The sequence below is a fragment of the Notolepis coatsorum genome (genome assembly GCF_963971535.1).
Source record: "Notolepis coatsorum genome assembly, chromosome: 13".
In the NCBI taxonomy this organism is placed as follows: Eukaryota; Metazoa; Chordata; class Actinopteri; order Aulopiformes; family Paralepididae; genus Notolepis; species Notolepis coatsorum.
Window position 1 is genome coordinate 58,203,786 of NC_140177.1, and position 17,021 is coordinate 58,220,806.

A 17,021-nucleotide genomic window follows, 5' to 3' on the forward strand; every position below is an offset into this window, starting at 1 on the left:
AAAAAAAAATAATCTAACCCTAACTAACCGTACTGTCATGCACTTGTCCTAATAAACTAACCAGCACTCAACACTTTGATGAACATTGTTGCTCAGCTTGTGCCCTTCCTGATGGCTTGTCGTACAGAACATGTAAGTCGCTTTGGATAAAAGCGTCAGCTAAATGACTAAATGTAAATGTAAATGTAAATTTGTAGGGGCCATGTTTCGAATTGCAGTATCCCGTATAGGTGTTCTTTGAGGGTGTTTTTGAAAGTGGGTAGTGATTCACATTCCTTTACAGCTTTGGGTAGGGCGTTCCACATTGATGTGGCATAATTGCGAAACGTGTTTAGTTCATTGTTTGAGCCGAATCTGGGTTTAACATGATTTGTTGAGCTTCCTCTGGTGTAGTGGTTGTGGTATTCACTGACCTTTGGGAAGTATTTTGACATGTACATGGGTACCTTAGTCGTATAGTGTATCTTGTAGACCAGGCCCATTGCAAGTTGCTGTACTCTGTCGTCTACTCTAAGCCATCCTAGGTTGTCAAAGTGGGCAGGGGTGAGGTGGGTTCTGGGGGTAAGGTCAAGTAGTAGTCTGACCAGTTTGTTTTGTGATGTTTGTAATGAGGTGCTTTGGTACCATGAGGTGCACGCATAGTCGTAGTATATTGAATGAGGGCTCCTGCCAGAGTCTTCAGGGTATTCTTGTTTCTTGAGAGGAGATCCGGTACAAGAATCTAGTTCGTTGGTTGACTTTTTTTATTACATTGGATGCCATTTTGTCACAGGAAAGATTTGCCTCTAGGATGGAACCCAGGTAGGTAATTTCGTCTTTCCTTGTGACAATATTGTCACCCATGCACTGCAACTGAGAAGCCGTCGGTCTTGCTGAGTTTGTTATTTGAACCGAAGAGAATGGACTCTGTTTTGCCCATGTGTAATGATAGTTTGTTATCAGCGAGCCATATGCATATTTTGCCTATATAGTTCCGAGCTGAGGGTTTTTTCAACCTGCAACTTGTCAGAGACCAGCATGGCTGAGTCGTCCGCAAACAGGAACAAGTTGCAGTCACAGACTGACGACATGTCATTTGCATAAATTAGGAAGAGTAGCGGTCCTAGTATGCTTCCTTGTGGAACACCACAGCTCACTGTGAGGGGGGGGATAGAGTACCGTTTACCTCTACCATCTGTTCTCTCCCCTCCAGGTAGGATTGCATCCAGCTCACTGATAAGCTATCAAAATCAATTGCTTTTAGCTTGTCAATCAGAATGGAGTGATTGACAGTATCGAAGGCCTTTTGTAGGTCCAGCATGACCATGCCGCAGTATTTGCCCGCGTCCACCTCTTGTTTGATGTGGTCGTTCAAATAGAGGAGGCATGTGTCAGGGAGCAGCTAGCTATATAGCTTAGCACAAGGGCTGGAAGCAGTAGGGAGCAGCTAGCTATAGCTTAGCACAAGGGCTGGAAGCAGTAGGGAGCAGCTAGCTATAGCTTAGCACAAGGGCTGGAAGCAGTATAGGGACCAGCTAGCCTATAGCTTAGCACAAGGGCTGGAAGCAGTAGGGAGCAGCTAGCTATAGCTTAGCACAAGGGCTGGAAGCAGTATAGGGACCAGCTAGCCTATAGCTTAGCACAAGGGCTGGAAGCAGTAGGGAGCAGCTAGCTATATAGCTTAGCACAAGGGCTGGAAGCAGTAGGGAGCAGCTAGCTATAGCTTAGCACAAGGGCTGGAAGCAGTATAGGGACCAGCTAGCCTATAGCTTAGCACAAGGGCTGGAAGCAGTAGGGAGCAGCTAGCTATATAGCTTAGCACAAGGGCTGGAAACAGTAGGGAGCAGCTAGCTATATAGCTTAGCACAAGGGCTGGAAGCAGTAGGGAGCAGCTAGCTATAGCTTAGCACAAGGGCTGGAAGCAGTATAGGGACCAGCTAGCCTATAGCTTAGCACAAGGGCTGGAAGCAGTAGGGAGCAGCTAGCTATATAGCTTAGCACAAGGGCTGGAAGCAGTAGGGAGCAGCTAGCTATAGCTTAGCACAAGGGCTGGAAGCAGTATAGGGACCAGCTAGCCTATAGCTTAGCACAAGGGCTGGAAGCAGTAGGGAGCAGCTAGCTATATAGCTTAGCACAAGGGCTGGAAGCTGTAGGGAGCAGCTAGGTATATAGCTTAGCACAAGGGCTGGAAGCAGTAGGGAGCAGCTAGCTATAGCTTAGCACAAGGGCTGGAAGCAGTATAGGGACCAGCTAGCCTATAGCTTAGCACAAGGGCTGGAAGCAGTAGGGAGCAGCTAGCTATATAGCTTAGCACAAGGGCTGGAAGCAGTATGGAGCAGCTAGCTATAGCTTAGCACAAGGGCTGGAAGCAGTATAGGGACCAGCTAGCCTATAGCTTAGCACAAGGGCTGGAAGCAGTAGGGAGCAGCTAGCTATAGCTTAGCACAAGGGCTGGAAGCAGTATAGGGACCAGCTAGCCTATAGCTTAGCACAAGGGCTGGAAGCAGTAGGGAGCAGCTAGCTATAGCTTAGCACAAGGGCTGGAAGCAGTATAGGGACCAGCTAGCCTATAGCTTAGCACAAGGGCTGGAAGCAGTAGGAAGCAGCTAGCTATATAGCTTAGCACAAGGGCTGGAAGCAAGCAACTAGCCTATAGTTTAGCACAAGGACTGGAAGTAGGGAGCAGCTAGCGCTCTGTAAAAAAATTAACTCTGACGCACAGAGATGAAATTGATATCCATCTTCTAGTTTGACTCTGGGGAAGATGGCAAATAAACATATTTTCGGAGTGTTCCAGTAAGCCTCACGAAAAACACCTCGAGTCTTGTCACACAGTGATGCACGTCGGGTTGAAACGTCAGACTTTCTGTCCTCGTGTCAACCCAGCCTGAATTTGGTGGTACAATGACTCACTTTGTCAATTTACATGAGACGTTTCTCAAACCCACGGGTCACGGATGGTGAAGGACGAGAGGCCTTGGAATGAAGAAGGGAGCCTGTAGCAGAGACGCCACTGCCAGAACGTCTCTTTCTTTCCTCTCTCCCTTCTTATAGGAAGATGCTTATCAGAGGGGGAAATGGCTGATTTGAGCATGCCGTTCTGCCGAGGCCTTGGAACTCATTCACATACAGAACACACACACACACACACACACACACACACACACACACACACACACACACAAACACACACCCTCGCACACCCCGTCCCCAACCCCCGTGACATAAACTCCCGCACTTCTCCATTACAACAATAAGTCAAGTCAAGTCAAGTCAAGAGTTTTATTTGTCACGGCATACAATGAAATGCGGGTGGTCTTGCCCGCAACGATGTGCAATACAGTGGTACAACATATAATAGAATCCAATACAAAAAACATTGTGCAATAAACAGGTAACAGGCAACATGGTGTGACATCTCGGCATTTGTACATAGTTATTTACAGAGTATATAGGACATGCTAGGTAGCTTTGGTAGTGCAATACACTGTTACTGTTGCTAATACTAAAGTGGCCTTTCCTTTTGGCAATAAGTGTGGGTGTGTGCGGCATGAGTGTGTGCCCGCTCATGTTAAAGTGTCAAAGTGGCTGCTAGTGTGTGAGCGTGCACATCGTGTGTGCTCATGTGTGCTTATGTGTGGATAGTTCAGTGTTCTGTGGTACTCAATGTTCATTGTTCAAGACTCTGATGGCCTGCATGGGGGAAGAAGCTGAGCCTAAGCCTCTCTGTCCTAGTAGCTGGGGTTCGCAGGCGTCTGCCTGACCTCAGCAGCTGAAACAGGCTGTTATTGGGGTGGTGGGGGTCTTTCATTATTCTGCAGGCTCTGGATTTGCACCTCTTGTTGTATAGAACCTGCAGGGGAGGTAGTGCAATACCCGTGGTACGCTCGGCTGAGCGCACCACTCTCTGTAGGGCCTTCTTGTCCTGTGCCGTGCTGTTTCCATACCAGGCAGTGATGTTTCCAGTCAAGATGCTCTCTACAGCTCCTGAGTAGAAGGACTGGAGTATCTTCCCCGATACTCTGAACTTCCTTAACTGTCTCAGGTGGTAGAGGCGCTGTTTCGCCTTCTTTACTACTGTGTCTATGTGTGTTGACCATGTCAGATCCTCTGAGATGTGGACCCCCAGGTACTTAAAGCTGCTCACCCTGTCCACGGTAGCCCCGTTAATCATCAGTGGTGTGTGTGTCTCCTGCTGTCCTCTCCTATAATCCATGATCAGCTCCTTGGTTTTACCAATGTTCAGGAGCAGGCTGTTGTCCTGGCACCAGCGTTCCAGTACCTCAACCTCCTCCCGGTAGGCCTTCTCGTCGTTGTCCGAGATCAGCCCCACCACCACCGTGTCGTCTGCGAACTTCACTATGGAGTTGGAGCTGAACTTGGCCACACAATCGTGTGTGTAGAGTGAGTACAGCAGGGGGCTCAGAACACAGCCCTGGGGGGACCCGATGCTCAGGGTGATGGTGTTGGAGGTCTGACCCCCCACCCTGACCGCCTGGGGTCTTTCACTCAGAAAGTCCAGTACCCAGGCGCTCAGGGCGGAGCTCAGACCCAGCTCGATCAGCTTGTCCACCAGTCTGGTGGGGACTATGGTGTTGAACGCTGAGCTGTATGAACAACAGTCTCACATAGCCCCCCTTCTGACGGTCAAGGTGAGAGAGGGTGCTGTGCAGTACCTGGGAGACCGCGTCGTCAGTGGACCTGTTTGTCCTGTATGCAAATTGCATAGGGTCCATATCACTGGGGAGGGAAGCACAAATGTGGTCCTTGACCAGCCTCTCGAAACATTTCATGACCACAGAGGTGAGTGCCACCGGTCTGTAGTAATAACTGTGAATTGAACTTGCATTGCTGCACTATAGTCCATCCGTTGCAAGTCAACGCCCCCCCCCCCCTCCATCCATTAACTCAACTGGACTGTCACTGTAATATTTATGTACAGTTGTACAGTGTCCCCCACCCACCCCTCCTACCCAACCCCCCCACCCACCCAACCACCTCCAATGTACAGTCAGATTGGTTATTTTTGGTTGAGGTTGAAAAAGCTATGTTGATTCAATATTTAATTACAGATACCATTTCAACATTTGAAAAACTGTCGTTGAATCAATTTAGTATAGATTCCCCCTCCCCTCCTCCCCCTCCCCTCCCCTTCGAGAGGGTATAGTCCTAAGCAACTCGCGAGACCTAGAAGATCTCACGGGACTTGAGGTATTCAAACGTAACTTTGGCGCGATGGATGGTGTCTTCACTGACTGGCTTGACAAATAGTCTGAGCCAAACTCCTTGGTAAGTCATTGACAATATAATGTATTATGCCATTCACATACCATAATCTTGCTGTCATCGTTTGACTACATGCTACTTTGTGAATTATTACCGTGGTGGCAACTAGTATAGGCTACAGTGCAGAACGAAGCTTGTTAGCATTATTAGCTAACATGCTAGATGGTATACTTAACTGGTAAGTGAGTTCTTATGGGAATAGTATGATTCCGTTCAGATACCATCACCGGGCTGTTATCGTTTGACTAAATGTTAACAAATACTTTATTATAGTTCAATTGTGTTAAACTTGGGACACAGCCATGGCTCTATATTTTATTTCGTTTTGTATGTGAGGCATTTTAGCTTGCAGTTGTTGTGTTGCATTGTGGGTCTTCAGCACAAAGTAATCCCTTGCTGAGGGTAAGATGGTTTTCTGTCTGCTCAGACTCAGAATACTTAATTAACATGATCTGTGCTTCATAAAAAACAGATATTATTTATCTGGTTTTGGTTATTTTGCACAGTAAATACTTATTCAGGCCTACCTGCAATTCAGAATTTAATCCAGCAGGGCGGCAGTGATGTTCATTCTGCCTTTTGTTATATATAAAAAATGGGGCTTTGAAAGACTGACATATTTGAACTTCTAGCTCCTGCTACTCTAAACATATATATATATAATATACACAGTCTTGATAAATTGCATACAAGGTTTTTTGAATATTTTGATCGTCTTCTTTTTAGAATTCGCTGGCAATCATCGCCGCTATCAAGGTGAGTTAACTAACACATTCTCAAATCATGTTTTGTTTTTACCACCAGACATGCGCTAGGTATATGGAGCTAGGTACACTTGCTACTGTAGGTTATATGGTGCTCATTGATAACTACTTTGATGGTGCTTATTTTTTCCTTATTTTGTTAATTATGTTGCTCTTTCTCTAGGAATGCCAATGTATAACTCCAGCCCCTATTACCACACTGCCATTGATTCAGCTCAGTAAGTATTATCTTTCAATTCAATATTGTCTGTCTCTCTCACCCCACTTCAAACTTCACACCTTTATCTGTGTTTTCATCTCTGTCTTTCTGTCTCTCTCACCTCGACCCCCTCCACTTCACACAACACCTACATTGCCAAAGCCTTTGTCATTTGATGACACAGCAGTGCTATGTCTGTCTCTCCCTCTATCTCCGTCTCCCTCTCTCACTGGCATAACATTTTTATTGTCGTATTCAATATTTCAGAGATTCTTCGCCAGAGGAACTTGAAGCCATTCCTGAATTACCACCAGAGACCAGCAGTTGCACGCAGGCAGAGACTGCCTGTAGCGTGAGTTGAATTTTATACACTAGTTCACTGGTGTTTATTCTTATATAAAACATCTCTAAAGACGTATGTTTACCTTTGCATTGATTGGCGGATTTTTGACTGAAGACATTGGATCTTTCCTGCTCTCCCATCCAAGTCCCAGGTTGTAATAACGTAATCATGACACTTAGTTGATTTTGAGTAGACAATTACTCGTTGCATCTGGGCTCATAGTCATAGCCATATAGGAATGACCGCTACACCGTCGCACCAATTGCGGCCGAGGGAGGGATAGTTAAGCGATTTCTTTGTCATTCAGACAGATTCTCCTATATGTGCTCCTCAGCACTCTTAAATCTGCTCTCAGCCACGCTCAAATCTGCTCTCAGGAAAATTTGGGGAATCGCACTACCAGCCCTAATATGTCTTAAAGAGGACATTTTTGGTCGTAAATCCGTTCGGGAATGAGACCCATTAAGTCTACTTGGAAACTCATCAACCATTTGCTAAATCGGAATAAATCCCCACCAATTGCACCTGCTGAGATGATAAGGAAGGATGGAACTCTTCTCTGCAGCCCGAAAGAAATTGCTGATGGTTTCAATGACTTCTTTGTAAATGTTGGCTCTTCATTTTTAGAGTAATTAGAGATGAATACTGAAGAACTAGATTAGAGGTTCTCAAAGTGAGGTCCAGGTCCATGAGAGGGATCTGGGCAGTCCCCATAGAAAATTCAAAATGAACAGGACCAAATCATCAGTTTCTTATTTATTTATTTAACCTTTATTTAGCCAGATAAAACATTGATCTGGTCCAAGAGTTGTGAACTGAGACAACCCTTATTTTGTTATTTTTGAGTACAGTTACAGTTGTGTGTTCATGCAGACACATAATAGCAATTTCATTACGAATTGAAAATGGGGGCCCTGATGTAAACAAGTCGAAAGTCTTTCTCTGGTCTGCATCCCCTTAACAATTGTGTGTATTGAGCTGTACTGTACTGTACCCATTCTGCAATCTGTTAATTAAAGTTAATTAAACTATCTTCCATTAGTTGGATGTATGGCCTCTGCAAGGTTGTGTGCAGCCATTTGTTTTTGTAACATCTGCTACATCTGTCCCACGTGTTCTTTGCAGCTCACAGTTGTTAGTTCTGCCCCTCTTGACTGTGACAAAAAGGTTTTGAACAAACTTAATGCCATAGTTTGTATTTGATGATATTCTTCTTTGTTATTTACTTGAATGGTTTGATCATTGATTGATGGAGTAATATGGGGTTCTGATAAACTAAAATTATTTGTTAAAATAACATAAGCTAACATATATTTTTACATCTATGCAAATGCTATGCAATATGTATAACTTGAATAAGTAATAAATACAGAAACAACATGTTTAACAATATGTAAATGAGTAGCTACATTTATTTTACATTACATTAACATTTATACGGTCTTTGGCCCTTTGAGGGCAACCATAATGCTGATGGCCCTCTGTGAAAATGAGTTTGACACCCCTGTGCAGCATTGGTCTTGTGTAGTGTTTGGTGAATGTATTGTATATTTGCACATTCTCTGTGTACTTCACTTACAGTATACTCTAATCACTGAGAAGTAGAATTGCTAAACATGTTTTAGGTTAAGCACAGCAATGTGTAACTGGTTCAAACAGAATTAAGTCATATGTAATGTGTGTTTCATATGGTAACAAAATGTAGTTTTTATAAATTAGTGTATAGTTTTGACAAGTGTTTCATTTAGCAAAGGATCTGAGGTGTTCTGATAATTGTGTGTGTGGTTGTGCTAATTGTGTGTAGTGTTTTGAAACACCGGGCCTTGTTTTCAAAATCGTGCTTAAGCAATCGAAAAATAACAGTATTGTGTGTTTCATTATATACATATGTTTCAGTCTTCTCATAAAAAAAATATTAGATTTTTGGGTATTTTCCTGCCTTTGGTCCGCTTTGCATTCACATCTCAAATGAACCGCAGCAGGGTCCACTTGCAAGAGTGAATGAGCTTTCACACCACCCCAAACCAACCGGACTATCCGAGGAAATAGGGTTCGATTAAAGCGTATTATAGTTTATCACAGTATCATGAGCATGTCTTTGTCAGTGGACACTGGACATGGGTATGGATGGCTCCAGGTGCTGCTGCGTTAAAGTGCACATCTTCAATACCTACTGTATCTGTACTATTTAAAAGCACAGTGCAGGACACACTCAAAGGTTATTGCACCTCAGAGATGGCAGTGGACATGTATGACAGGACAAAGGCCCTATGTAATGGCCTTGGGATTGAGGAACATACTACCAGCCAAAGGAGGAAGCAGAAAAGGACGTGTGAGGATTCGCCTGTTCCCTGAACTTTTTCCTGTCTACTCTCCCTCACCAGCCCCCACCCTTGCGATGATTTACTCTCCTCTACTCTTCACCAGCCCCCACCCTTGGACTACCTTCACGCAGCTGTCATAGTTTATGATTAGCGCCCCAGAGGGCTAATACCTAATACCTGGACCTCCCTTCCAGTCCTGGTCGGGTCGTTCTGTATCTGTGTTCACTCTGTGTTGATGGAGTTCTGTACGTTACCATCCTGTACGTTACCATCACCTGCCGCGTCTCCGGCGTGAGACGACGTGCCAGCCATCACCACCTGTCGCCGTTTGCCTGGAGTGGGACACCGTCTTCGCTCTCTAATTCTCTACAGGAGGTTTTCCAGTGTTCCCACTCCAGACGTCAAGCCGGCGCGTCATCGCTCCCTATTTTCCACGGGAGGATGGCATCTCTTCGCCCCGGTCCCCTGGGACCCCTTTGTTCTGCGTTGCCCGGCCCCCCCTGAGGAGGAGGAAGAGGATCTCCGTGCCTGGAGTGGGACACCGCCTTCGCTCTCTAATTCTCTACGAGAGGTTGCCAGTGTTCCCACTCGAGACGTCAAGCCGGCGCGTCATCGCTCCCTATTTCCACGGGAGGATGGCGACTCTTCCCCCCGGCCTCCGCTGTCGGGCCCCTGTCTCAAGTCAAGTCAAGTCAAGTCTCCATGCCCCCCCCCCCGAGGAGGAGGAAGAGGATCTCCGTGCCTGCCGCGTCTCCGGCGTGAGACGACGTGCCAGCCATCACCACCTGTCGCCGTTTGCCTGGAGTGGGACACCGTCTTCGCTCTCTAATTCTCTACAGGAGGTTTTCCAGTGTTCCCACTCCAGACGTCAAGCCGGCGCGTCATCGCTCCCTATTTTCCACGGGAGGATGGCATCTCTTCGCCCCGGTCCCCTGGGACCCCTTTGTTCTGCGTTGCCCGGCCCCCCCTGAGGAGGAGGAAGAGGATCTCCGTGCCTGGAGTGGGACACCGCCTTCGCTCTCTAATTCTCTACGAGAGGTTGCCAGTGTTCCCACTCGAGACGTCAAGCCGGCGCGTCATCGCTCCCTATTTCCACGGGAGGATGGCGACTCTTCCCCCCGGCCTCCGCTGTCGGGCCCCTGTCTCAAGTCAAGTCAAGTCAAGTCTCCATGCCCCCCCCCCCGAGGAGGAGGAAGAGGATCTCCGTGCCTGGAGTGGGACACAGCCTTCGCTCTCTAATTCTCTACAGGAGGTTGCCAGTGTTCCCACTCCAGACGTCAAGCCGGCGCGTCATCGCTCCCTATTTCCACGGGAGGATGGCGCCTCTTCCCCCCGGCCTCCGCTGTCGGGCCCCTGTCTCCGTACCAGGCCTCCGCCGTCGGGCCCCTGTCTCCGTGCCCGGCCCCCGCTGTCGGGCCCCTGTCTCCGTACCAGGCCTCCACCGTCGGGCCCCTGTCCCCGTGACAGGCCTCCGGCGTCGGGCCCCTGCCTCCGTGCCCGGCCTCCGCTGTCGGGCCCCTGTCTCCGTGCCCGGCCCCCGCCGTCGGGCCCCTGTCCCCTTGCCAGGCCTCCGCCGTCTGAACCCTGTCCTCATCCCTGTAAGCAGCCCTGGCCCGTAGCCCTGGCCCTTAGCCTTTGTTCCTGACACTTAGCCCTGTCCCTTAGCCTGTTCGCCTCTTAAAGGCACAGTGCCGCATTTTCCAGTTTTCCTTGACTCTAGTGTTTTGTGTTCTCCCCTGTTCCCCTCTCCAGTGCCCCTGGTCTTAGTCCTTGACATTTAGCCCTGGCCCTGTCCTTTAGCCCTAGTCCCTTAGCCTGCTCGCCTCTTAAAGGCACAGTGCCGCATTTTCCAGTTTTCCTTGACTCTAGTGTTTTGTGTTCTCCCCTGTTCCCCTCTCCAGTGCCCCTGGTCCTGGTCCTTGACATTTAGCCCTGGCCCTGTCCCTTAGCCCTAGTCCCTTAGCCTGTTCGCCTCTTAAGGGCACAGTGCCGCATTTTCCAGTTTTCCTTGACTCTAGTGTTTTTGTGTTCTCCCATAAAGGGACTGTTCCGCCTTTTGTTCTATAATAAAGATTTGCCCTGTTTTGGCTTACTCTCATACCTGTCTTGTGTTGTGCGATTGGGGTCGGTTACAAACCATAACAGGACGAGTATGTAGTTGAGTCATCTTGTGGCACAAGCTCAGACCTCAGCTCAGGAGATCAGCTGAGACAGAGACTGTTCTATCCAGTCAGTGTCGGCGTCAGAACGAATTTATCAGGGGGGCATATGGTAATTTTGGGGGGGCATAAAATATACGCTTCAGAAAACGCATTTCCCGCAAACCAACACGCATTTCAAAACATGAGCGCACTGCAGGCATAAGAGATAAGACAGTCTCTTTCTCTCTCTCTCTCTCTCTCCTTTTTAATTGTGTAGTCCAATAAGGACAGGAAAAGACCACTTCCCCCCTCAGACATGTCACCAAAAGCATCTAGGTTTCCACGTATAGGCAACTGGTTTTCTACCAGAAACCCGACAACATCCACGAGAGCCGAGAAGTAGTACCTGTTCCTTCGTAGCTGGTCTGTGTTGACAAGTGTCGAAATCTCCTTGCCGGTATTGCCGTGAAGAAGCCTGCCCCAGCCAACCATTTTCGTATATCCATTTTATTTGTATGTCCGTCATCTCCAAGAAGTGATTATTATATTTTACCTGAGTCTGACTCTATCTTTGACTTTCGCGCTCACTGACCTCACTCAAGTCACGCGCTACCCATATCAAAATCAATTAAAATGCAGTCACGCCCTACCCGTCAACTCAACGTGACCAATAATAACGCGTGCGTGAGCCGTGGCGTGAGATCAAACATATACTTCCTTTAAGACTTTTTTTGTTTAATTTCGTTTAATAATAGGCTAAATAGCCTATTTATAAAGGAAAACATCTGACTTTTACTATAATAAAAAGAATTAATGTTTAATTATTTTATTTTTTTATAATAATTTACCATGCCGGTTGGAGGGGCACAGTGCCCCATCTGGGGGGGCATGGCCCGCGAATGCCCCCCCATGGCGCCGACACTGTATCCAGTCCTCGACAGAATGCTGCAAGAGCTTGAGAGCAGGTTATCATGAGTTGGATAACAACTTATGAGAGGCATACAGGCATGTCATCCAGCCTCAGACCAGTTTCTCTCAGTGGAATTGCTGCAACCCCTCGCCACACATTACAATATCCAACTACTGCCAGAGGAGATCACAGTTGCAAAGTGTTTCCTGGCCAGGACAGGCAGAGATGCAGTCCCTACTATCCAAAGTTTCTTTTCCATCCTGGATGATAATAATAATAATAATAATAATAATAATAATAATAATAATAATAATAATAATAATAATAATAATAATAATAATAATAATAATAATAATAATAATAATAATAATAATAATAATAATAATTATAATAATAATAATAATAATAATAATAATAATAATAATAATAATAGTGCATTTTATTTATAAGGCGCCTTTCATGACACTAAAAAGAAAAGTCCACAAATCGGTGAATGAAAAAATTATAGGATCAAATGAAAACTACGACTTACTAAAAATGGATGTTTAAAAGTACTAAAAACCAACAAAAAATACCAAACACTAACAAACATTCAGCACAGACAATGAGGATGCTGCCAACATTTTTTAACCCAGTAGGGCCCACCGTGACACAGGTGTCACACGTATTTTACATGTCCTGGAAATGTCCATATAAAGCTTTTTTCTTGATTTTATCTCATGAAGTCCCAAAGGGACACCAGTGGAACATCCTGGTGGGGTCATGTGACAGATCATGTGATGTTGTGCTCTCATAAACCACCTTTCCACAATGCTGACTGATGGTGGTGACTAAATTACAGAAGTAGCTAGCATTCAAAAGCTAGATTTTTGTTGCTAAAAGGTAAGATTTGCCCATTGAAGAATTATAATGCTTACATAACATGGTATTTATGATATATAACCTGTTGTGAACACATTTCTTGAATAAAATGATAAAGAAAACAATTGATAAAAATCGCTGTGACACATACGTCACACCGGGCATATCACCTTAAAATGTTCATGAAAATTTGCTGTCACACATATGTCACAATGCGAACAATTATTATGATCTGCTCAGTTAATTTGTCTGATTCAATGATATTTAGTTAATATATTTTATATTGTTCAAATGTTCAATTGTTCAAAGCATATTAAAACAAATATCAGTCATATTTCAATGTTGTAACTGAGGGGTGCAATTCCCTGACTGTATTGAGAGTATGGTATTATTAAACCACTACTTAGTTATGTACTTTAATTACTGGCCATACAGTACATGAATATATCTGGTGAACACACACACAAGAATACGGCAATGACACATAAAGTTCTAGTTAGAGGGATTTATTATTATTAGAGCAAGCAACGGTAGGTTACAGATTGAGAATTATACTTGTAAGGCGAAGAACACTTAAAGTAGGTCAAGAGCGTAAGTCCATGAGAATAGTAAGATGGGTATAACTGACGCCACCTGTAGCATAGCAATTACATAAGGCACACGAGTACCAGCTGGAGACACTGGGGGGTTCCCTCCGGGTGTAAGCCGGCAGGGGTAGAGGAATGTTCGGGTGCAAAGTCTGGGTCAACGAGGAATAAAGAAGCTCCAGCTATGGGAGTCGGTACACATACTCCCCTTGATCGGCAGACAAAGCAGCAGCTATAATCCAGTATGCCCGACAGCATGGATGAAAGCTAGCCAGCCTCTGGTCCTAGAGGCGGGCTCGAGGGATGCTCCTCACAGGGGTAGATCCCACACGACAGTGGGGTAGACGGTTCTCTGCTCCAGCAGTCACGGTACCAAAGCAATATAATCCAACCAGAAAATGGTTCTGCATTCGCCGGTGTAGATTCTCCTGTGCACTATCCGTCACATTAAACTAGGTTGAACTTGACGTTACTTCACCAAACTATGACACTTTACTATCCTATTCGCACATGTTCTAAGTGCTCTATTTAGACGCAAGGTTGCTCACTTCACTTGGTCGTTGACTCGTGGTGAAGGCTTTACTGGTAATGAACGAACGATACGTTGAACGAAGTGCTGCTGTTTCCACCTGCGCCGTATTTATACGTAAGTGACAATCTAGTGCCAACCTCAGTTCTGTCTCGTATTACTGCGCAAACCTGGACATGTTGAGACATGCCTTGGCGTTGCCTTTGAACTTGCCATTGGGGGTATGGTCGTTGGCGCCTAGGGGTCGCTGTCCAATAGGAGAGCGAATATTATGGTCTGGTTTGTACCCAGGTAAAGGGATATTCCGTGTATATATACAAAGAATATACAAGGGATATCAAACGATATACAAATATTATACAAGGGATCTCAAGCAGTAAATATATATATTCGGTTTAATCTGACCCTTTGTAACAGCCGCCTCCTAATTAGTCCGCACCTAATTAGATAAAGCAAAGACAGATTAATCGTCTTGTCAACTACTCAATGTCTGTTGTGGGGAGTAGGGCAATCTACAAAGTCAGTGGGTCATGATCGTCATCAAGGGAGTCAGGGAGCCTTGGCAACTCTATCAGCCTCGCCACGGGTCGGGTGTGGCGGTGAGGCAGGTCGGCCCTCCTGGGTATACTGGGCTGTGCTTGGCTGTGTCTCCACATCCTCCGTCTGTTCCTCTTGTTTGGTCTGTACCCCGTCTGAGGAGGGGCCGGTTCCGGCCGCGCCATCAAGAAGTCGGTTGGGGTGCTGGGTTCGAGGTCAGCTACGCCGCTTGGAGCGCAGCTGAGGGGGGTGGAGTTCGGAACTCCCTCTTCTTGGGCCCACCGTTCTCTCACAGGCCTCTCGTCTAATGTCAATAGCCTCTCAACGGGCTGTACGGGAGAGTGGCCGGTGTCGCTCACCTTTGTGTGCAGGCAGCGTGTAGACGTGGGTTGACTGTCAAGTTCGTAGAGGGGGCCCTGGAGCGTCCACCCCAGTCGGGTCTGAACCGCGACTGGGCATCCTTTGGGTCCGATGTGGGCCGCCTCAATTGGGAGAATGAGGTCCGCGTGGTCGGAGCCTATGAGCAGGGTCGGTGTGGCGCCGTCGATGAGCGGTATAGGTAATCTGCGTAGGTGCTCGTACTTCGCCATCAGCTGTGGGATGGGGTAGGTGTACTGTGACAGGCCTATGTCGTGGCTGGTGAAGACGTTAGTTATGCTATACTGCTTCTCGGGCTGCTCGATCGCTGCTATCGTGAAGGAGACATTTTCACCCTTTATGGTCTTCTGGTCTCTTCTAATGGTACGGATTGTCATTGTTCCTTTGGCACCCCGCAGACCCAGCCGGGCTGCGGCGGAAGCGAGGAGGAGAGTCTTTTCAGACCCATCGTCTAGGACGGCGTAAGTGTCCAGGACCTTGTCCTCGTAGCTCAGGAGCACTCTGACCACTTTGATGAGCACTCGGGGGGTCCCGCTATGCTGGTCTATGTGGAGCACTCCTGTTGGTGGGTTGCCTTGGATCTTCTGCTGGTGGGCCGACTCGCGATAGTCCGAGTAGCACCGTGACTCCCAGTGTCCGCTGTTGCAGTCAGGACACCAGGGGGCGGTCCTATGGATCTTCGGTAGTGGTGCCACCGCCTCGGCCTGATACATCACCGTGACGGGCCTACTTTGGTTTCCTGGCGGATGCTTGTTGATGTCGTGCAGGACCTCCAAGTGGGCGCCGTCACACTTGCTGCATTTCTTCTTTAAACGGCACTCAGCTGCCATATGGCTGCGCGCGCAGCGGAAGCAGCGGCGGTTGGCTTTGATCCACTGACTCACCTCGTCCGTGGTCAGCTTCTTGAAAGTGTCACATTGATACAGCCGATGTTCCTGTTCACAGTACTGGCATTCAATCTTCCACTCCCCTTTGGTCGGGGGGTTGCTGTGGTTCTCGTGCTGCGGCACTGACTTGGCCTGGTGCATAACAGTCACTGACCGGTGGTTATCATTAGATCTCCGAGGTCCATCTCTTGGGCTTGGTCCACTCCACACGAACGTATCCAGTCGTAGGCTGCTGACTTCTCTCGCGAGGAAGTCGGCCAGGTCTAGGAGGGATGGCTCGGGACCGTCGGGATCACGGTGGTCTCTCTGCCGCCGAAAGCGCTCTTGGCGGGCTGGAGGGAGCTTCTCTAGTATTTGTTCCACATTAGAGTTAGCATATAGTTCATGTATCCCCTTTTCCTTTTGGGACCCCAGCATCCCTACCAGGGATTGTACCTTGATAGAGAGGTCATCCAATGCTCTATTGTCTTTGGCTGGGGGGAGACGATCAATATTCCTTATTTCTTGTATCACGTAGTCCCATATGCGTCCATAACGCTGGTCGAGGGCCACTAGAGCCGCGGAGTATGGGGTGCTTGAGTTGGAGTATGCCAGCGCTATATTATGCGCTCTGGGCACCTTGAGATGCTTGAGGAGGATGGCATATTTGTACAACTCATCAGGGACGTCGGACATCATAGTCTCTAAGCACATCCGTAATTCCGTGTACTGTGCTCTGTCCTCGTGCGTAAAGTCTGGGAACGTCGGTGTGCCAAGGTTCGATGCCATGGATGGCTGGCACATCGGTGAGCGTTGGGGAAGAGGCCTCCTGGGCGAGTCTCCCCGTACATGTTGTCGTGGGTTGGTACTTGGTGGGTACCAGGGGCCGGGTACCCAGGTGCTGTTCCTCGGTGCTGACTGTACGTCAAACTCACCCGTGAGTTGGGTCGGGGGTTTGTAGTGCAGTGACTCGGGGCTGACGTCGGGGCTGTACTGGGCCTCCTGGTCCAGAGTACGTTGCTGCTGGTCGGGGCTGTACTGGGCCTCCTGGTCCAGAGTACGTTGCTGCCGGTGGGCTTGACATTCCTCCTCTTCCTCTTCCTCTTTTAGGGCCTGGAGTCTTCTAGTCAGTCTCTCGGCGACATAGGCCGGTTCTTCCCGGTGGCTGGGTCTCGTATGGACCGGTCGGGGAGGGGGGTCGGAGACGTAGACAGGATCCTCTTGTTGGCCGGGTCCAGGGTCGCTTCATCGGGTAGGGGAAGGTGCCCTAGACCCTTGTCGTGATGATCTCCGGGAGCTCCGTGCGGAGCGAGGGGG

At 47.6% G+C, this 17,021-nt stretch overlaps 1 long non-coding RNA gene across 1 annotated transcript; it reads left to right on the forward strand.

Moving 5' to 3' along the window:
- Positions 1–5,209: 5,209 nt before the first annotated feature.
- Positions 5,210–6,562, forward strand: LOC311239151. Its single transcript, XR_014620421.1, has 4 exons — positions 5,210–5,268; positions 5,992–6,021; positions 6,193–6,247; positions 6,496–6,562. It is a non-coding gene; the product is annotated as an uncharacterized lncRNA (long non-coding RNA).
- The last annotated feature ends 10,459 nt before the right edge of the window (positions 6,563–17,021 follow it).